The sequence below is a fragment of the Vicugna pacos genome, chromosome 3, assembly GCF_048564905.1.
Source record: "Vicugna pacos chromosome 3, VicPac4, whole genome shotgun sequence".
NCBI classification, from domain to species: domain Eukaryota; kingdom Metazoa; phylum Chordata; class Mammalia; order Artiodactyla; family Camelidae; genus Vicugna; species Vicugna pacos.
The window spans coordinates 56,220,504-56,234,728 of NC_132989.1; the positions used below are offsets into that span (position 1 = coordinate 56,220,504).

Sequence of the window (14,225 nt, forward strand, 5' to 3'; positions counted from 1 at the left end):
TTCAGGTTTTTAAAGCTTTAGGAATGAAATGTTCCAAGTAGCCAAAGAGTTCTTAAGCTGAGAACATAGATCAAATCTTATTGTGTCAAGTAGAGCAATTTAATCAGACTATTTGAGCAAAGATTAAGATGTTAGTATAGATGGCTTAGAGTGCAGATTGCAAGTCCTCATGAAAGAGTTTCAGGATATCACTTCTTTTCATGTACACCCATCTTCCTTGTCCCTTTGATATTTTCACCTCCAAACAGGAGGAGCAGTCTTGGGAATCTGAACCCAGGTCCATTTTCCTCCAGCACCTTTCATTGACCTTTAAGATTCTTTTTCTTGTTGACTGAAGAACCATGACTTGTCCTGTTGGAATCGTGCTATCCAGTACATCCTTGTTACTGCTCCTAGTCCACAAGCCTTGCCGTAAGGGAGAAAGAAATGGAGAGGGAGAAGTTGACTTGTACGTGCAATTATTTTCTCTATTCAGTATGCACTGTTGAAAGAACACGGATATGGTATTTCTGTGTAAATGGGGAAGGGTGGATTCAGGAAGCTGTGAGTCAGCCAGAAGGAACTGTAGCAGACCAGGAAGATTTATAACACAGTTGATCACAAAAAACAACAGGGTTGAAAGAGCATTAACGTTACTACAGGGAAATGGATGTGCCAGGAGTCCTCAGGGGGCATCTGACTCTGCTGATTCTGTTCAGACTCAAGGGAGATCAAGTCTCTAGGTGCCTCTCCTAAGCAGAATGAGATGCCATTAAGGCATGAAAATGGGAATAATAGACTAAGGTGGGACATTCTATGACCAAGACTTGAAGGACTCAGGGATAGAAAGAGGAGGCTTTAGTGGGAGCTGGAGGTGTTGAAGGGGAGGAGAGGTGGGATGGGAAAGGCAGACTCCCCACTAGGTCACTGTCTTGGCCTGGCTCCAGCTGGTTACTAGCTCCCTAGAGGCAAGAGCTTTCAGGTGAGAATCTCATGAAAGTGGGTTCTGCTACCCTGACTCTCTGCTCTTGCTAGGAAAGACTGCTCTCAAGGTGGTTTCTTTGAGAATAGAGTGACCAGTTTGTCCAGGACATTACTGTGTCTCAGTTTGTCCAGGACTTTCCTGCCTTTAGCAAGTAAAGTCCGGAGTCCTGGGAAGCCCCTCACTGGTTGGTCACCCTGTAGTCCTGTGGAATTTGATGTGAGCTGGGAGTTAGGACCTTGCAGGAAGTGGTGTTCTCTTGGACACAATATTACGATCTAGGGCAGGTCAAAGGAGGCACAATGGAAGCAAGTTTGAAAAGCATGGTTCACATAGGAGATTTATTTTTCTCTCATTGCAATTTGGATTCCAGGATCCCTTAATTTAGATACAGAAGGAAAAAGCTATTACTACTGGGTTTTCAGATCACATTTTGGCATCAGGAGGCCAACATTCTGGTTCAGGGGACAGAGATAAAAGGATTAGAAATATGAGGAACAAGAGGTGGTTGAAGTGGTCTGGCTATGGGCTAGGTTTCTTCTACGCTCCTGCCCCCAACCCCTTCCCTAAGAAGCTGTACAGTGATAGTAGGGCAGGACATAGAGAAAGATGATTTGCCTTTGAACCTGCCATAGTGGCTTTAAATTCTTCATTGAGACATTTAATCATTTTTTTCTTTTTTAAAATTTAAGTATAGTTGGTTTACAATGTTGTGTTCATTTCTGGTGTACAGTACAGTGATTCAGTTATACATATATATTCCTTTTCAAATTCCTTTTCATTATAGGCAATTATCAAGTATTGAATATAGTTCCCTGTGCTATACAGTAAGATCTTGTTATTTATCTATTTTACATATAATAGTTAGTATCTGCAAATCCTGAACTCCCAGTTTATGCCTCTGCCATCTCCTCTCCCTATTGGTAACCATAAGTTTGTTGTCTATGTCTGTGAGTCTGTTTCTGTTTTGTAAATAAGTTCATTTGTATCATATGTTAGACTCCACATGTAAGTGATATATGATACTTGTCTTTCTCTCTCTGACTTCACTTAGTATGACAGTCTCCAGGTCCATCCATGTTGCTGCAAATGGCATTATTTTATTCTTTTTATGGTTGAGTAGTATTCTATTGTGTATCTTTATCTATCTATCTATCTATCTATCTATCTATCTATCTATCTATCTATATCTCACAACTTCTTTACCCAGTCATTAATCATTGTTTCTTGAAATGAGAGTTCATGGTCAAGTAAGTTTGGGAAACTTTCCCTCTGCTCCCTCCTCAGCATGTATTTTAGCATGTCAAACTGCTTAACTTTGTTTACAGTATTTCCAGTAGTTATATAACCAGGTAATCTTATTTTATTTTAAATTGGGAAATAATTATTATCATCCCAGGGAATTAGTGAACCACAGAACTTGCTTTCAGAAATACTGCTTCCAAAAGTTTGCTTCTGAGAATGATGCCGTGAGAAACTCAGAAAAGAATTTCCCTGGCAGTCTTTGAGAGGTCAATGGCGTCTTCACTGGTGGACTTCCACAACCAGAGGTATGGATTAGTGTCAATGCCAACTGCTCACGAGATTGGTCCCTCCACTAACACTCTGTTTAGACATTGGAATATCTGGCTTTTCAAAAAAGAAACATTGTTTTAATTTATTTGAGCTCTGCATGATTGAATCTTTGTGAATCTTCTCTTTAAAAAGACATTCAAAATCCAAAATCTAAAAAAAGAGACTAGTCTTTTAGAAATGCTAAAAACAAGAGAAGAGTTAAAAAGGCAAATATGAAAATTAAAATGGCCATTTGAAGATCAGAATATTTCAATTCAAAAAATTGTGGGTCTAAACAGGCATTGAAATTCCTTCTAAAATTTGGACAGAGTTAAAAATAAAGATTGACAGGTTGAGTACGGGCCCACTGTGAAGAGATTGCTTTTCACTTGGGAAAATGGTTGAACTAGTAAAATACAAATGTAGTTCCTACCTAAACACTACTTTTTCACTTGCAACCCTGTTGAAAGGGTAAAACACAGGAAAATTACTTTATAAATATTTTATAACCAGAAGACATTTTAGCTGAGCCACCTAAATAAACATAGCCTTTTAGGCTAAAAGCAATATACTCTCATTTAATATGATAGAAATAGGTCATCCATCATTACCTGGGAACAGTTATTTTGCACTGAATTTAGAAAAAGAGGGGGCTTTTTTCAGATGAGAGGAAACCACGGGTATTCATTAAGAATACTTAGAAAGAGGGCATATGGGGGGATAAATTAGGAGTATAGGATTAATAAATACACACTATTAAATATAAAATAGATAAGCAACAGGGATTTACTGTAGAGCAAAGGGAACTATATTCAGTATGTTTTAATAACCTATAACGGAAAAGAATATGAAAACAAAAAAACCGAATCACTTTGCTGTACACATGAAACTAAAACAATATCGTAAATCAACTATATAAAAAAAGAAAAGAGAAAGGGTGTATTAATCTTTCAAGAATTCTCTGAAGATTTGTCTTGACTGAATTGTCCTTTCCAAGATAAATGAAACACTGAAGAGGTTTGTTATCACTTGACTGAAGTCTTCTAGAAAAATAATTTCTCTCTAAAGGTTATGCGATACGGGCAAGTGAGTAGATATATTGGTCTTAGGTGAACCTACGTGTTCTTTCTGGAGTTGTCACATGCATACACAGGACCATGCCTGGGGGAATTTGTGAATGGTCAGTTTTCCTTGGGGATTTCCACATCCCTAAGAATATTTCTCTTCTGTGTCTTAGTATCTCCATAAGGGTCTAGCCTTTTAGGTCTCCAGTTGCCAGAGTCCCTTCTTTCATACTCCACCCTGACCTGCTTACATAATCCACTTCCTGCATCTTATTGAAACTTCAAATCTTACCCTTCTTCCTCTTTACAGGAGCAAAACATTAGAAACAACTTAAATGTGCAACTATGAAAATTTTAAAAATAGATTCTGATGAAAAACAAATCAGTAATTAAAATGGTGATTTTGTTCACTAAGGAAATGTTAAGTGAAAAAAAAGATATAAATTCTTTATATAATCCATATATATATATATATATGTAAATTCCACATATACATTCTTTATATTTGTATGTATACTTATTTTATGTAAGCATTCTCTACACACATTTAGACATATATGCAGCACGGAAATGTTAACAGCACTCATCTCATGGTATAATTACAGTAGATTTTTGTTCATTCCAAATTCCCCACAATGGATGTGTATAACATTCCCATTAAGCAAAAAAAAAGTTTAGGGGGAGGGTATAACTCAAGTGGTAGAGCACATGCTTAGCATGCACGAGGTCCTGGGTTCAATTCCCAGTACTTCCTCTAAAAATAAATAAACCTAATTACCTCCCCCACTACCAAAATAAAATAAATACAATAATAAATAAATAAAATATTTTTTAAAAGTTTAGAAATAATACAGCTATTTTCACTATGATTCATTTCTTTGAATCCCTGGTTTTTGCTAGAGGAACTGGATTTATTCATGCAATTTTGTTACTATGTGTGGCACAGACCTTGCATTTTGTGTCCCTCTGCTGATAAGCTCTGTGACCATCCTTGGACAAGGATGGTCCTTGACCTTCCATAGCCTCTCTGGGCCTCAGTCTTCTCATCAATAAAGAAGAGGTTTGGAGGAGACAGGTGAGCCCTGAGGTACATCTGGTGAGTGTGGTTGTGACTTCCCCAAGTAAGATATGGTCAGTTTACGGGGCATGTGCAATGATCCCAAGGAATACATTTAAATGATAAACATTCTTGTAACATAGCTGACGGTCTTATATGGGAATATTTGTTGCCCTATGGGTTTTTCAGGGCCTTACTTATGTCTCTAGGACAGTGGTTCTCAAAAATTGAGCTGGCATCAGAATCACCGGGAGACTTGTTAGACTAGAGAATGCTAGGCCCCAGCAGAGGAGTGTCTGAGTCAGTGGGTCTGGAGAGGGGCTGAAGAAATTGTGTTTAGAACAAGGCCCAGGTGATGCTAGTGGTCTGCAAGAACCAGCCTGAAGAAAATAAGTTGCTTATGGAAAGGCATTTCCCATATCTGTAAGTGTTTTGGATTTCTTTTTTTTCCCCTTTCCAAAATCCTTAGAAAACTGTTCTGAAGATTACTCAAGGATATCTCCAAGGTCCATTTTATTCTGAAATTTCACTTAAAAACAATGAAAATGTTAACCCTCTGGATGCTTTAAGTAGGACCAAATGAAGAGATGAATGAGAGGCTTGGGTCTGAGGGTGGGCTGAGGAACAGAGAGTGGATTGTATTACTTGACTGGAGTCTATTGCATGTAGAAGGCACACAGTTTCTTTGACCGAAGAATTAGATAAGAAAGTGAGATGGTTTTCTCTGTGGAGTATGTTTAACCTAAATAGCAAGGTGGGCTCAAGATGTCACACTTCCTTGATTGGTACTGGGTAAGTCCTCACAGATATTTTCTCCTATCTCATTACTCAGCTTATAGAGTTCATGGCAGCCTATGGGCATGTCCATCAGAGTTGGCAAACCCAGGCAGGGATGCTGACGAGGCAGCCTCCTCTGCCTGTGGAACTAGCTCCCATTCCAGAAATAAATCATGTATTGTCCCTTCCCACATCTTTTGCACACACTGCCCCATCTGCCTGGAGGGCCTCAGACTAAGCTACTTCTTCTCCATTGCTGTTGTTGTCCTCGTAGCCCTCTAAAAGTCACCTGATCATGGATATTTTACTATCACGGGTCAGTGATGTGCTTCTTCCGTGGAACTGGAAATATCTTGTTTACACAGCTGGTCTTAGATGCATTTCTGATCTCCACAACCTAACAGAGCATCTGGCAAATGTTTTCTGTTGAAAATAGGGTCATGGATATTCACAGACAAAATTTTATCTTTAATGTAAGTAAAATGATCGTTAAAACAAGACTGCAACTCAAATCTAGGCAGAGTATGAAAGATCAAATCTCTTTGCACTTTCCTCATGTTCAAATTAAGAAACCAACAAACTTCCCCTAGTTTCCAACCACTTTCATCTCTCAGCCTCTCCTAGGATCTGTCTGCTCCAGGACTTCCAGAAATTTCAGGACTCCACCTTGGATTTCTCACTTGACTTCTCCCCTGTACTCTCTGAAGGAGATTCCTATTTGTTTTTTTCTCCTTAAAGATAAAACACGGCCCCAATATTTCCACAAATAAATAAAATAGTGGGTAAAGTACTTGGTGCTTAGAAAGAAGCTTGAAGATATATGATGCTATGTTAGATTTTATTCTTGGTTTTAAAAGAAAGAATGACCTATTTCTCTCTATTTTGCTATCTAGCTATTTAAGCTAGCTAGCTATCCTTACATTTGTTTGTATGTATAGAAAATACTTGAAATGATGTTTACCTATTGTTAACTGTGGATAATTAAGATAGCGGGATTCAAGCAACTTTTAAAACACTGTTCTTTATCCTGTTCGGTATTGATTCTTTAAAAAATAAACATGTATTATTTTTGCAATTGCTATTCCAAAATAATGAAAGAACGGACTGCCTCTAAAAGTATTTAGAAGATCCCATTACCCATCTAATGTCAAACCATGGGTTTATCTGTTCCGTTACTTAAAAGACACACATGTCAAGATTCATAGACTTAAGTTAACAAATCCAAGAGCAGGAAGGCAGCTTGTTTTCATGTATAAATAAATCCTGCTGAACTGAACTTTTGTGACTCTTCAATCTGCAGTTACATTCTTTGGGGAAAGGAATCTGACACTATTACAGGTAGATCAAGGAGGGAGTTATTTCAGGCAGCCAAGGTGGTTCTGTCTTTAGAATGAGTCAAGACAATGCTGTTTGTCAAGCTTTCCTAAAAAAGGCATGCAACCTCAGAGATGAGAAATCGAGCACAAGGTGGTCATGACCTGACTGAGACATGATGAAGGGTTTTTGTTCTAAATGTGCTTGGTAGAGAATCTTTCAATTTTTTTTTCCTGGATGACTTTATGGGCTTTTAATGCTGCTATAGGCTAGCTAGACGTCCTTGCTGGGGACAGGAAATTAAAATGGAAGTTTTGGCTGAACCCTCCAGTGATGGATTTCAGATAACAATATGAGCTATGAGATAGAGCACCCTACAGGAATTTCCAAGTAAATGTCACAAAATCAGGCTCATGATTCTAACACATCTCATCTACCTCAAGGTAATAAAGGGTCCAGTTGTTGGAGATCAAAGAGGTTTTGTAAGGATTTCCTAGGAGATCAAGGTTTTAATGATAAAAGATTTATGTGTGTGTGGGGCGGGGGCATTTTCCCCACAGGCCAAGTCAAGAGAAAGGGGCTTCAGGGCTTCCATGGGATCACATAGAGAGTTTGATATGTGTCCCCTTTAGTGAAGTCACGGTGAACTGATGTCTGACTGTTGTCTAGGAAATGTTCGGGATGAGAGATGGGTTGACTTCTTGCTGTGATCTGATTGAGTCTATGGGCTGGGATAAAAGGCATGTGCCAGTGTGGGAGGGAATGGAAATGACCTGGAGGCAGAGATCTGTGGGCCCAGTTTGGGTTAGTGGTGGAATATCCTACCTCAGAAAGTGAAATCCCACGTGGGCAATACCATTCCAGCACTAAGATTCATTCTAAGCCATGGCCTGCTCTAAACCAGGAATGACAGGCCAAAGGCAGGATAAAAGAGCAGGTCTGTCAAGTCACGAGTTTGTAAGGTAAGTTAAGATATGGTTGAGATGAGTCAGAATTGTGGCACTGGTTCCTTCAAGTTTCCATGTGTGACTTTTTAACATAATGACCAAAACATTGATTGGTCCCATTCCTGCTGGAGAAAGCAGTGCCCCCTAGCGGAAATGAAAATAACAACATTGAAGAATAATAAACATTGAACCAAGCAACCAATAAACAAAACAGCTTGCATCACCAAATGTTAAACAAATTTAAGGAATATCAGTTAGAAGGTGGGGACAGATGGTTAGTTTGATCTGGGACACCCACATGTCATAGTTAATCTTGTGTCTGGGACTGTTGACTCATATAGTTTGGTCCTAAGGTCACTCCTCTTCCTTTGTGGAGTCTTATCCCTAAAACCTGTCCCACATCCTACTTGCCTCATGGAGAAAACACAAGATTACAGTACTTCAAGTACAGATAGTAAAATTGGCAAGTCATAAGCCCTATTTTATTTAAGTCAATTAAAAATATAACTGAGTTTGATGGATTTCCAGTTCCAACTAGAAGTTGTTTATAAAGAACCAGGAAAGAATGAGTCTGTTGACACATGTGATTTGAGAAGACAGGATGTGAATCAGCCATTACATCTTGGATATGGTGACTGTGACAAATATTTTCAGCATAGTTACTATAAAATTTAAGTTAAATATAAACTTACTCTATATCTTATCATCGTAAAATTGAATGTTTTTACTATGAAGGAACTTCAGTTTTCCTAGAATATTGAGGTGCTGATTTGAGCTGTTGTTGACCTGTAAGTTCCAAACCAGAGTATGATAAATATATAGAAACCCAATTTATTAGAATGTTTGTTGCAGAAAACTAAGTTTTTTCTAAAATTGAAAATTGTTTTTCTTAACCATAGGAGGTTAAGTGATAGATAACAGATGGTGTTATTAATCTAGCGCAAATGAACTCAGTCAGAAAAAGGGCTGAGTAGATATTCTTAAAATTAGGAATATAGTTAAAGGCATACCTCTTCTTTGTGATATTTACTTACAACTAAAATAGTCTAACACAGTAACTTTGAAACACTGAGAATCTCAATTTCTTTTCTATAGCTGATGGTAAACTTTATCCCTATTGATTCCACCAAGTCTCCTCCAAGGGTGGGAGCAGTAATAGAACTGACCTTGAAACCTAGAGGACTTTCTTGACTCATATGGGCCTCTCTACTTGTCTATTGTTCAGAATTATCTTCTTAGTAATTTATAGAAAATTTAACTCAAAATGACTCCAGCAAAGGAACTTAGTAGCTCCCACAACTATAAATTCTAGGTAATATGTGAGGCAAGATAGTCTCCTCCAAGGGTGGGAGCAGTAATAGAACTGACCTTGAAACCTAGAGGACTTTCTTGACTCATATGGGCCTCTCTACTTGTCTATTGTTCAGAATTATCTTCTTAGTAATTTATAGAAAATTTAACTCAAAATGACTCCAGCAAAGGAACTTAGTAGCTCCCACAACTATAAATTCTAGGTAATATGTGAGGCAAGATCCAGTGGTCAGAAGATGCCAACAGGATGGGGTCACTCAATCCTGGTTCTGCTTCCTCTGTGTTGGCTTTATTGTCAGATGGCTTCTTCCCAAGGGTAGTCAGATGTCTACTAGCAGGTCTAGATTTTCATTTGATCCGTTTAGCAATCTCAGTGGAAAGAGAGCTTTCCCCACAATTCCAGTACAAGTTCTGGATCTGAAGATTTTGGGTTCTGATTGGCCCAGATTGGTCCATCCTAAACCAATCACTATTTCAGAGGGATGCAGGGTTCCAACTGGCAAGGGTAGGGTTACATGTAGCCTCCCTGTCAAAGAGAGGGAGTCAGATAGACCTAGAGTGTGTAGATGTGGGCTTGGGGGCAGTGGGAATGTTTCCAGTAAGGAAAAGATCTCCCTCATATATGTACAGCCTTCTCTCATTCCTTTCCTCCTGCGTGGAGTTTTTCAGTGTGTACCCACTGTGACTTCACACTATGCCTGACCCTCTATCTTCTCCATTTCTTCTTTATACCTAAGCGCCCTAACCTCATAATCATAGCCCCACATTTGAAGTCACATGGGGCACTTTAACTTTAAAATTTAACGGTGGCTAGGCCCTATCCCTGAGTTTCTGATTCAGTTGATCTAAGGTAGAGCCCTTTTGGCTGTGTCTTGTAAAATTTTCCTAGGGGATTTTAATGTGCAGGCAGGGTTGAGAACTGCTGCTGATTAAACTTGATGCTGAGAAGCATCTGTCTGTTGTCCACACAGAGCAAGATGAAGTGTGAGTGCTAACCCTCCCTGGCTATTGCATTTACCCATGCAAGCATGCTGCTAAAGGAATGAAGCACTAATGATGTCATGTCAGTCACTTACCAAGACAGAGAAAACAGCTGGAAAAGTGTCAAGGCCTTCTCATTACTCCTGAAACAATATGAGAAGGATCGCTCATTTTTCCCTCACATATGGTTTACCAGGTTTATAATTAACTTGACTGAGATGAGCTACCAACTGGATGCTGTTCATTGATTTTGAGAATAAGAGATGCTTTAAAGTGCAGGTGTGTGTATGTATGTTTGTATGTATGTTTCCTTCACCAAAAAAAGTATTCTCTTAAAGAGGAAGAAATCTTCTGTGCCGCTGGGTTTTTTTTAAAAAATTTTTTTTGAAAATTTAATTTTTTATTGAAGTGTAATTGATTTACAATGGTAGTTTCAGGTATACAACAAAGTGATTCAGTTATACACACACACATATATACAGATATATTTTCAGATTCTTTTCCATTATAGTTTATTACAAGGAATTGAATATAGTTCCCTGTGCTACACAGTAGGTCCTTGTTGTTTATCTGTTTTATATATAGTAGTGTGTATCTGTTAATCCAAACTCCTGGTTTTATACAGATCCTTTTTGCATTTTGTCTGCCACAGGATTGAATTGTCATTGCTTGGCTCTCACAAATCAAGTTGTATATTTTCTGCTACATGAATCATTATAAACAACAGCTTTGGGAAGGCATTCTAGGGCCAGTAATTATACTGATGAAACAGAAAGACTGTATTCCAAGTGAGGTTAATTTTAGCAGAAGTCAGATAAAAGTGTTGTCGGCTAACAGCAAACAAGCTGGCAATAAAACCAAAATCACAGGTGCCAGTGACTTGTTTGGGCTGAGCAGTACCCAGGGTCACCACAGAAAGACAGACTGGACCTTCTGGCAGGCTTACATTGCTTAAAAATTTGAAGGAGACACATTGAGTTGATTATATAACAATCCTGAGAAATCACAATTAAAAAGTAGTCCTTAATTAGAAATGTGACTGAAAATACAGAATGCTAATAAATTAAAGTCTCTATGTGTATATGTGTGTGTATGTGCATGTGTACGCATGTGAGAGTGAGTGTGGGAGTGAGGAGAGGCTCACAGACCTATGTAGTTGGTAACTGAACAAAACGTTTATTTGTTTCTCTACAAAATAAGCTATTCTGTGAAAAAAATTCCTAAATGGAGAAAAAAAAAGTTGCATCTTATCATGAAAGCAATTTAGATGTCTTTAAAAAAATCCATGTTTAAATTTTGTTCAGAATTCTGTTTTCTATGAAGAATGCCATTCTTTTAGGAAATCACTTGGGCTTCGTATAGCCAGTGTCACAACTTAGTTTGTAGAAAGGAGTGTGACTGGATAATTAAACAAATGAGTTCTTCTGAGAAAAAAAATTAAGGCTAAAAACACAGAAGTATTAATTGGTAAAGAAGTCTGCATCTGAAGAGAACTTCGGCATAAGGAGGAAAAGTGCGGTTATGTTCTCATTGGAAAGATGCCATGTGTAGCTTTTCTTTTTTTCTCATGTGGAAAAAAGCAGAAATTCTGACTGCAAAAAGCTTGAGTACAAAATAAGGCTTTTCCTATGGTTAGTTTAAATCAATTAAGCCAGGGTAATATACTGACTTGGCATCTAATCTAGAGATTAGAAATCAGTTGACAGATAAAAATTTTATTAGTAAAAAAACCCATTCAATATACCTTAATCAAAAAGAGAAGGAATTGAACCATGGTACTGAGCTGTTTGTGGGGGAAGCACTGTTTCAGAATCTACTGGATAAGGGATCTTTAAGGCTATCACTAGGGGCCTGGCCCTCCCCACACTCGCCCACACATCTATTCATTCCTTGGTTCTGACTGTTCCAGACAGTCTTGAATCTGCTTCAGTCTCTTCCCGTGTGTCAGGCAAGATGACCACTGACAATGTCTTAGATAAACAACAATGATTAAAGAGATTAAATTTCTCAACATCTGCATATCAACCTTAGGAAATTCTTTACTTGTCTATGATTGGGCTATATGTTCATTCTTTGAAAAAGCTTTGCAGCTCTCCGAGGTGCCAGGCGGAGCTGTGGGAGCCATATTACCCAGCAGGCTCTGCGACAAGAGGCGGTAGCTCTGGGCCAATGGCAGCGCGGGACTGGGATCCCGTGTAAGGGGCGACTTCAGGCAGCGTCCTCGTGGCACTCGCATTGGCTGCGTCTGGGTCTTTCCTCTGAATCACTGTTCCGCAGTCTTGAGCAGACTCGAGGCCCAGGAGCAGGGATCCTGGGGAAGAGGCTTCCTCCCCGCCCTGCACAGAGGCAGGGCCGAGTGTAGACTAGGCGGTGGAGGGGAGTCTACTGAGCCGTGGGGACCCTCTCTGGTCTCCCACCTTGCACCCCCTGGGTCCCTGCAGAGGGTTCAATGGCGGCGGCAGAGGCGCAAATGGACCCGACACTGGTGAGTGGATGGCCCCTCAGGCCCTCTGGACCCCTAGCCATGTAGTCCTGGCACCCCATGTGGAGAATAGTGTAGTCTTGGATGTCTTCACTTCCTCTAATGCTGCCTTTGAGTCTGAGGGCTGTGGAGGATGGTCAGTCAGTACCAGCCAGGCGTCCTGAATTCAGGCAGGGGTTGATCTGCAAGGTTCTCAACTCAGTAAAGCAATCAGCTGTGGAGGCGTGTCCCAGGCACATGAACCACTAGGTGAAAATGCTGGGAGGTGAGGCCCAGCCGAGTGGAATTGCGGATCTCCATTTTGTGTGTTGGGAACAGAATGCACCGAGAAGTCAGGTCTGGAACAGCAAGCTGAGGAGTTGGGCCTCTTTTTACGTTGGTGGGAACCGTGGAGGATTTGGAGGAGAGGAGGGAAGGCATCTGTTTCAGGTTTTAATAGGCTTCTCTTGCCATAGAGTTGAGAGCAGACAGGGTGAGAGAAGTCAGCATGAGGTAGGGGGCTCCCTGCAACCCTTCAACATACGTGAAACCCTCTGTTCCACATAAGTATCTTCAGCCATCCTCCCAGCCCAAGTGTGTACTGCAGGTGTGCAAAACGAGTTTCGGAGCCCACGGTCTGGGTTCAGCTCCAGGCTGTGCCAATGCCCAGTAGCAGGAAAGTGTGCTAAGTCCAGAGTCCCTCAGTTTCCTCAGCTGTGAAGTGGGGTTAATCGCAGCATCTTCTCTCCGGGGTGACTGGGCGTGAAACCACTAAATGCAGCACCGTGCACCCAGGGAATGCTCCAGAAATGCTGGTTGTGGCTATTCCTTACTCTGATTTCTAGGGTCCAAGGAGCCCTTTTCCCTGGTCTTGTCCTTTCAGCAGTACAAGCAGGAGAGAAATGGAACATCTCCGAATCCCCTCTGTCCCTGTGCCATCTGAATGGACTAAGCCTTAGTAAGGAGTTCATGTAACATGGGAATTTCAGTGTGCATTCTAACCATGCCCTTCCCAGGGCTGTTATCCTAAGCAAGTCTTGTCGGTGCCCTTGTCTTCCATCTCTTGGGGTTAATGAGAATAGTAACATTTCCTCCCCTTGGCTTGAGGTGATCAGAGAAGGCACATGTGTGGTATGTGTTCCCTAGTATCCAGCACTGGCCAGGTAGCATCACTCTAGATGCTTCTCTGGGAACAGAGGCCCTTGTCCTGTGATGATCTTAGGGGCTCACCCAGGGGACTCAAGCCCTGAGGTTTCCTGGGTCTTGGGCCTGAATCTAGTTGAGGCTTTGGGGAAGAGGGAGAGCCTGGGGACAGATGCACTGTGGGTGCAGTATTTTTGGAATGACCGCTCCTCTGCTCAAAGGGCCCTTGGGCAGCCTGGGGGCCAGGAAGTTCACTGGATTCATGTTTGCAGTTGCCATGTATTCAAAATATGCAAAATGCAAAAGTGTCTTGCTGCTCACAGCAATAAAGTCATTTTTCTCTTTAAGACACTTTGAGGGGGTATAGCTCAGTGGTAGAGCACATGCTTCTTGTGCATGAGGTCCTGGGTTCAATCCCCAGTACCTCCTCTAAAAATAAATAAACCTAATCACTGCCCCCCCAATAAAATAAATAATACAATAATAAATAAATCATTAAAAAAAAAGAAAGAAAAGGTTTGGTGGCCAGAATTATTGGTACTTGGACTTGGACTGACCCAGTGTAGTATGCTGAATCCCTGGGCTCTTGGATATGTTAACATATGAAGCAAAAGTGATTTTACAGATGTGATTAAGTTAAGAATTGAGATGGGGA

The 14,225-nt window shown here is 40.3% G+C and overlaps 1 protein-coding gene and 1 non-coding gene across 6 annotated transcripts in view; both read left to right on the forward strand.

The window, feature by feature from the left end:
- The window catches only part of MCTP1 (multiple C2 and transmembrane domain containing 1), a 604,116-nt gene that overhangs the window by 59,875 nt on the left and 530,016 nt on the right, over nt 1-14,225 (forward strand). The gene's annotated exons all lie outside the window — the stretch shown is intronic.
- On the forward strand, nt 13,928-13,999 carry TRNAK-CUU (transfer RNA lysine (anticodon CUU)). Its single transcript has one exon. It is a non-coding gene; the product is annotated as a tRNA-Lys (tRNA).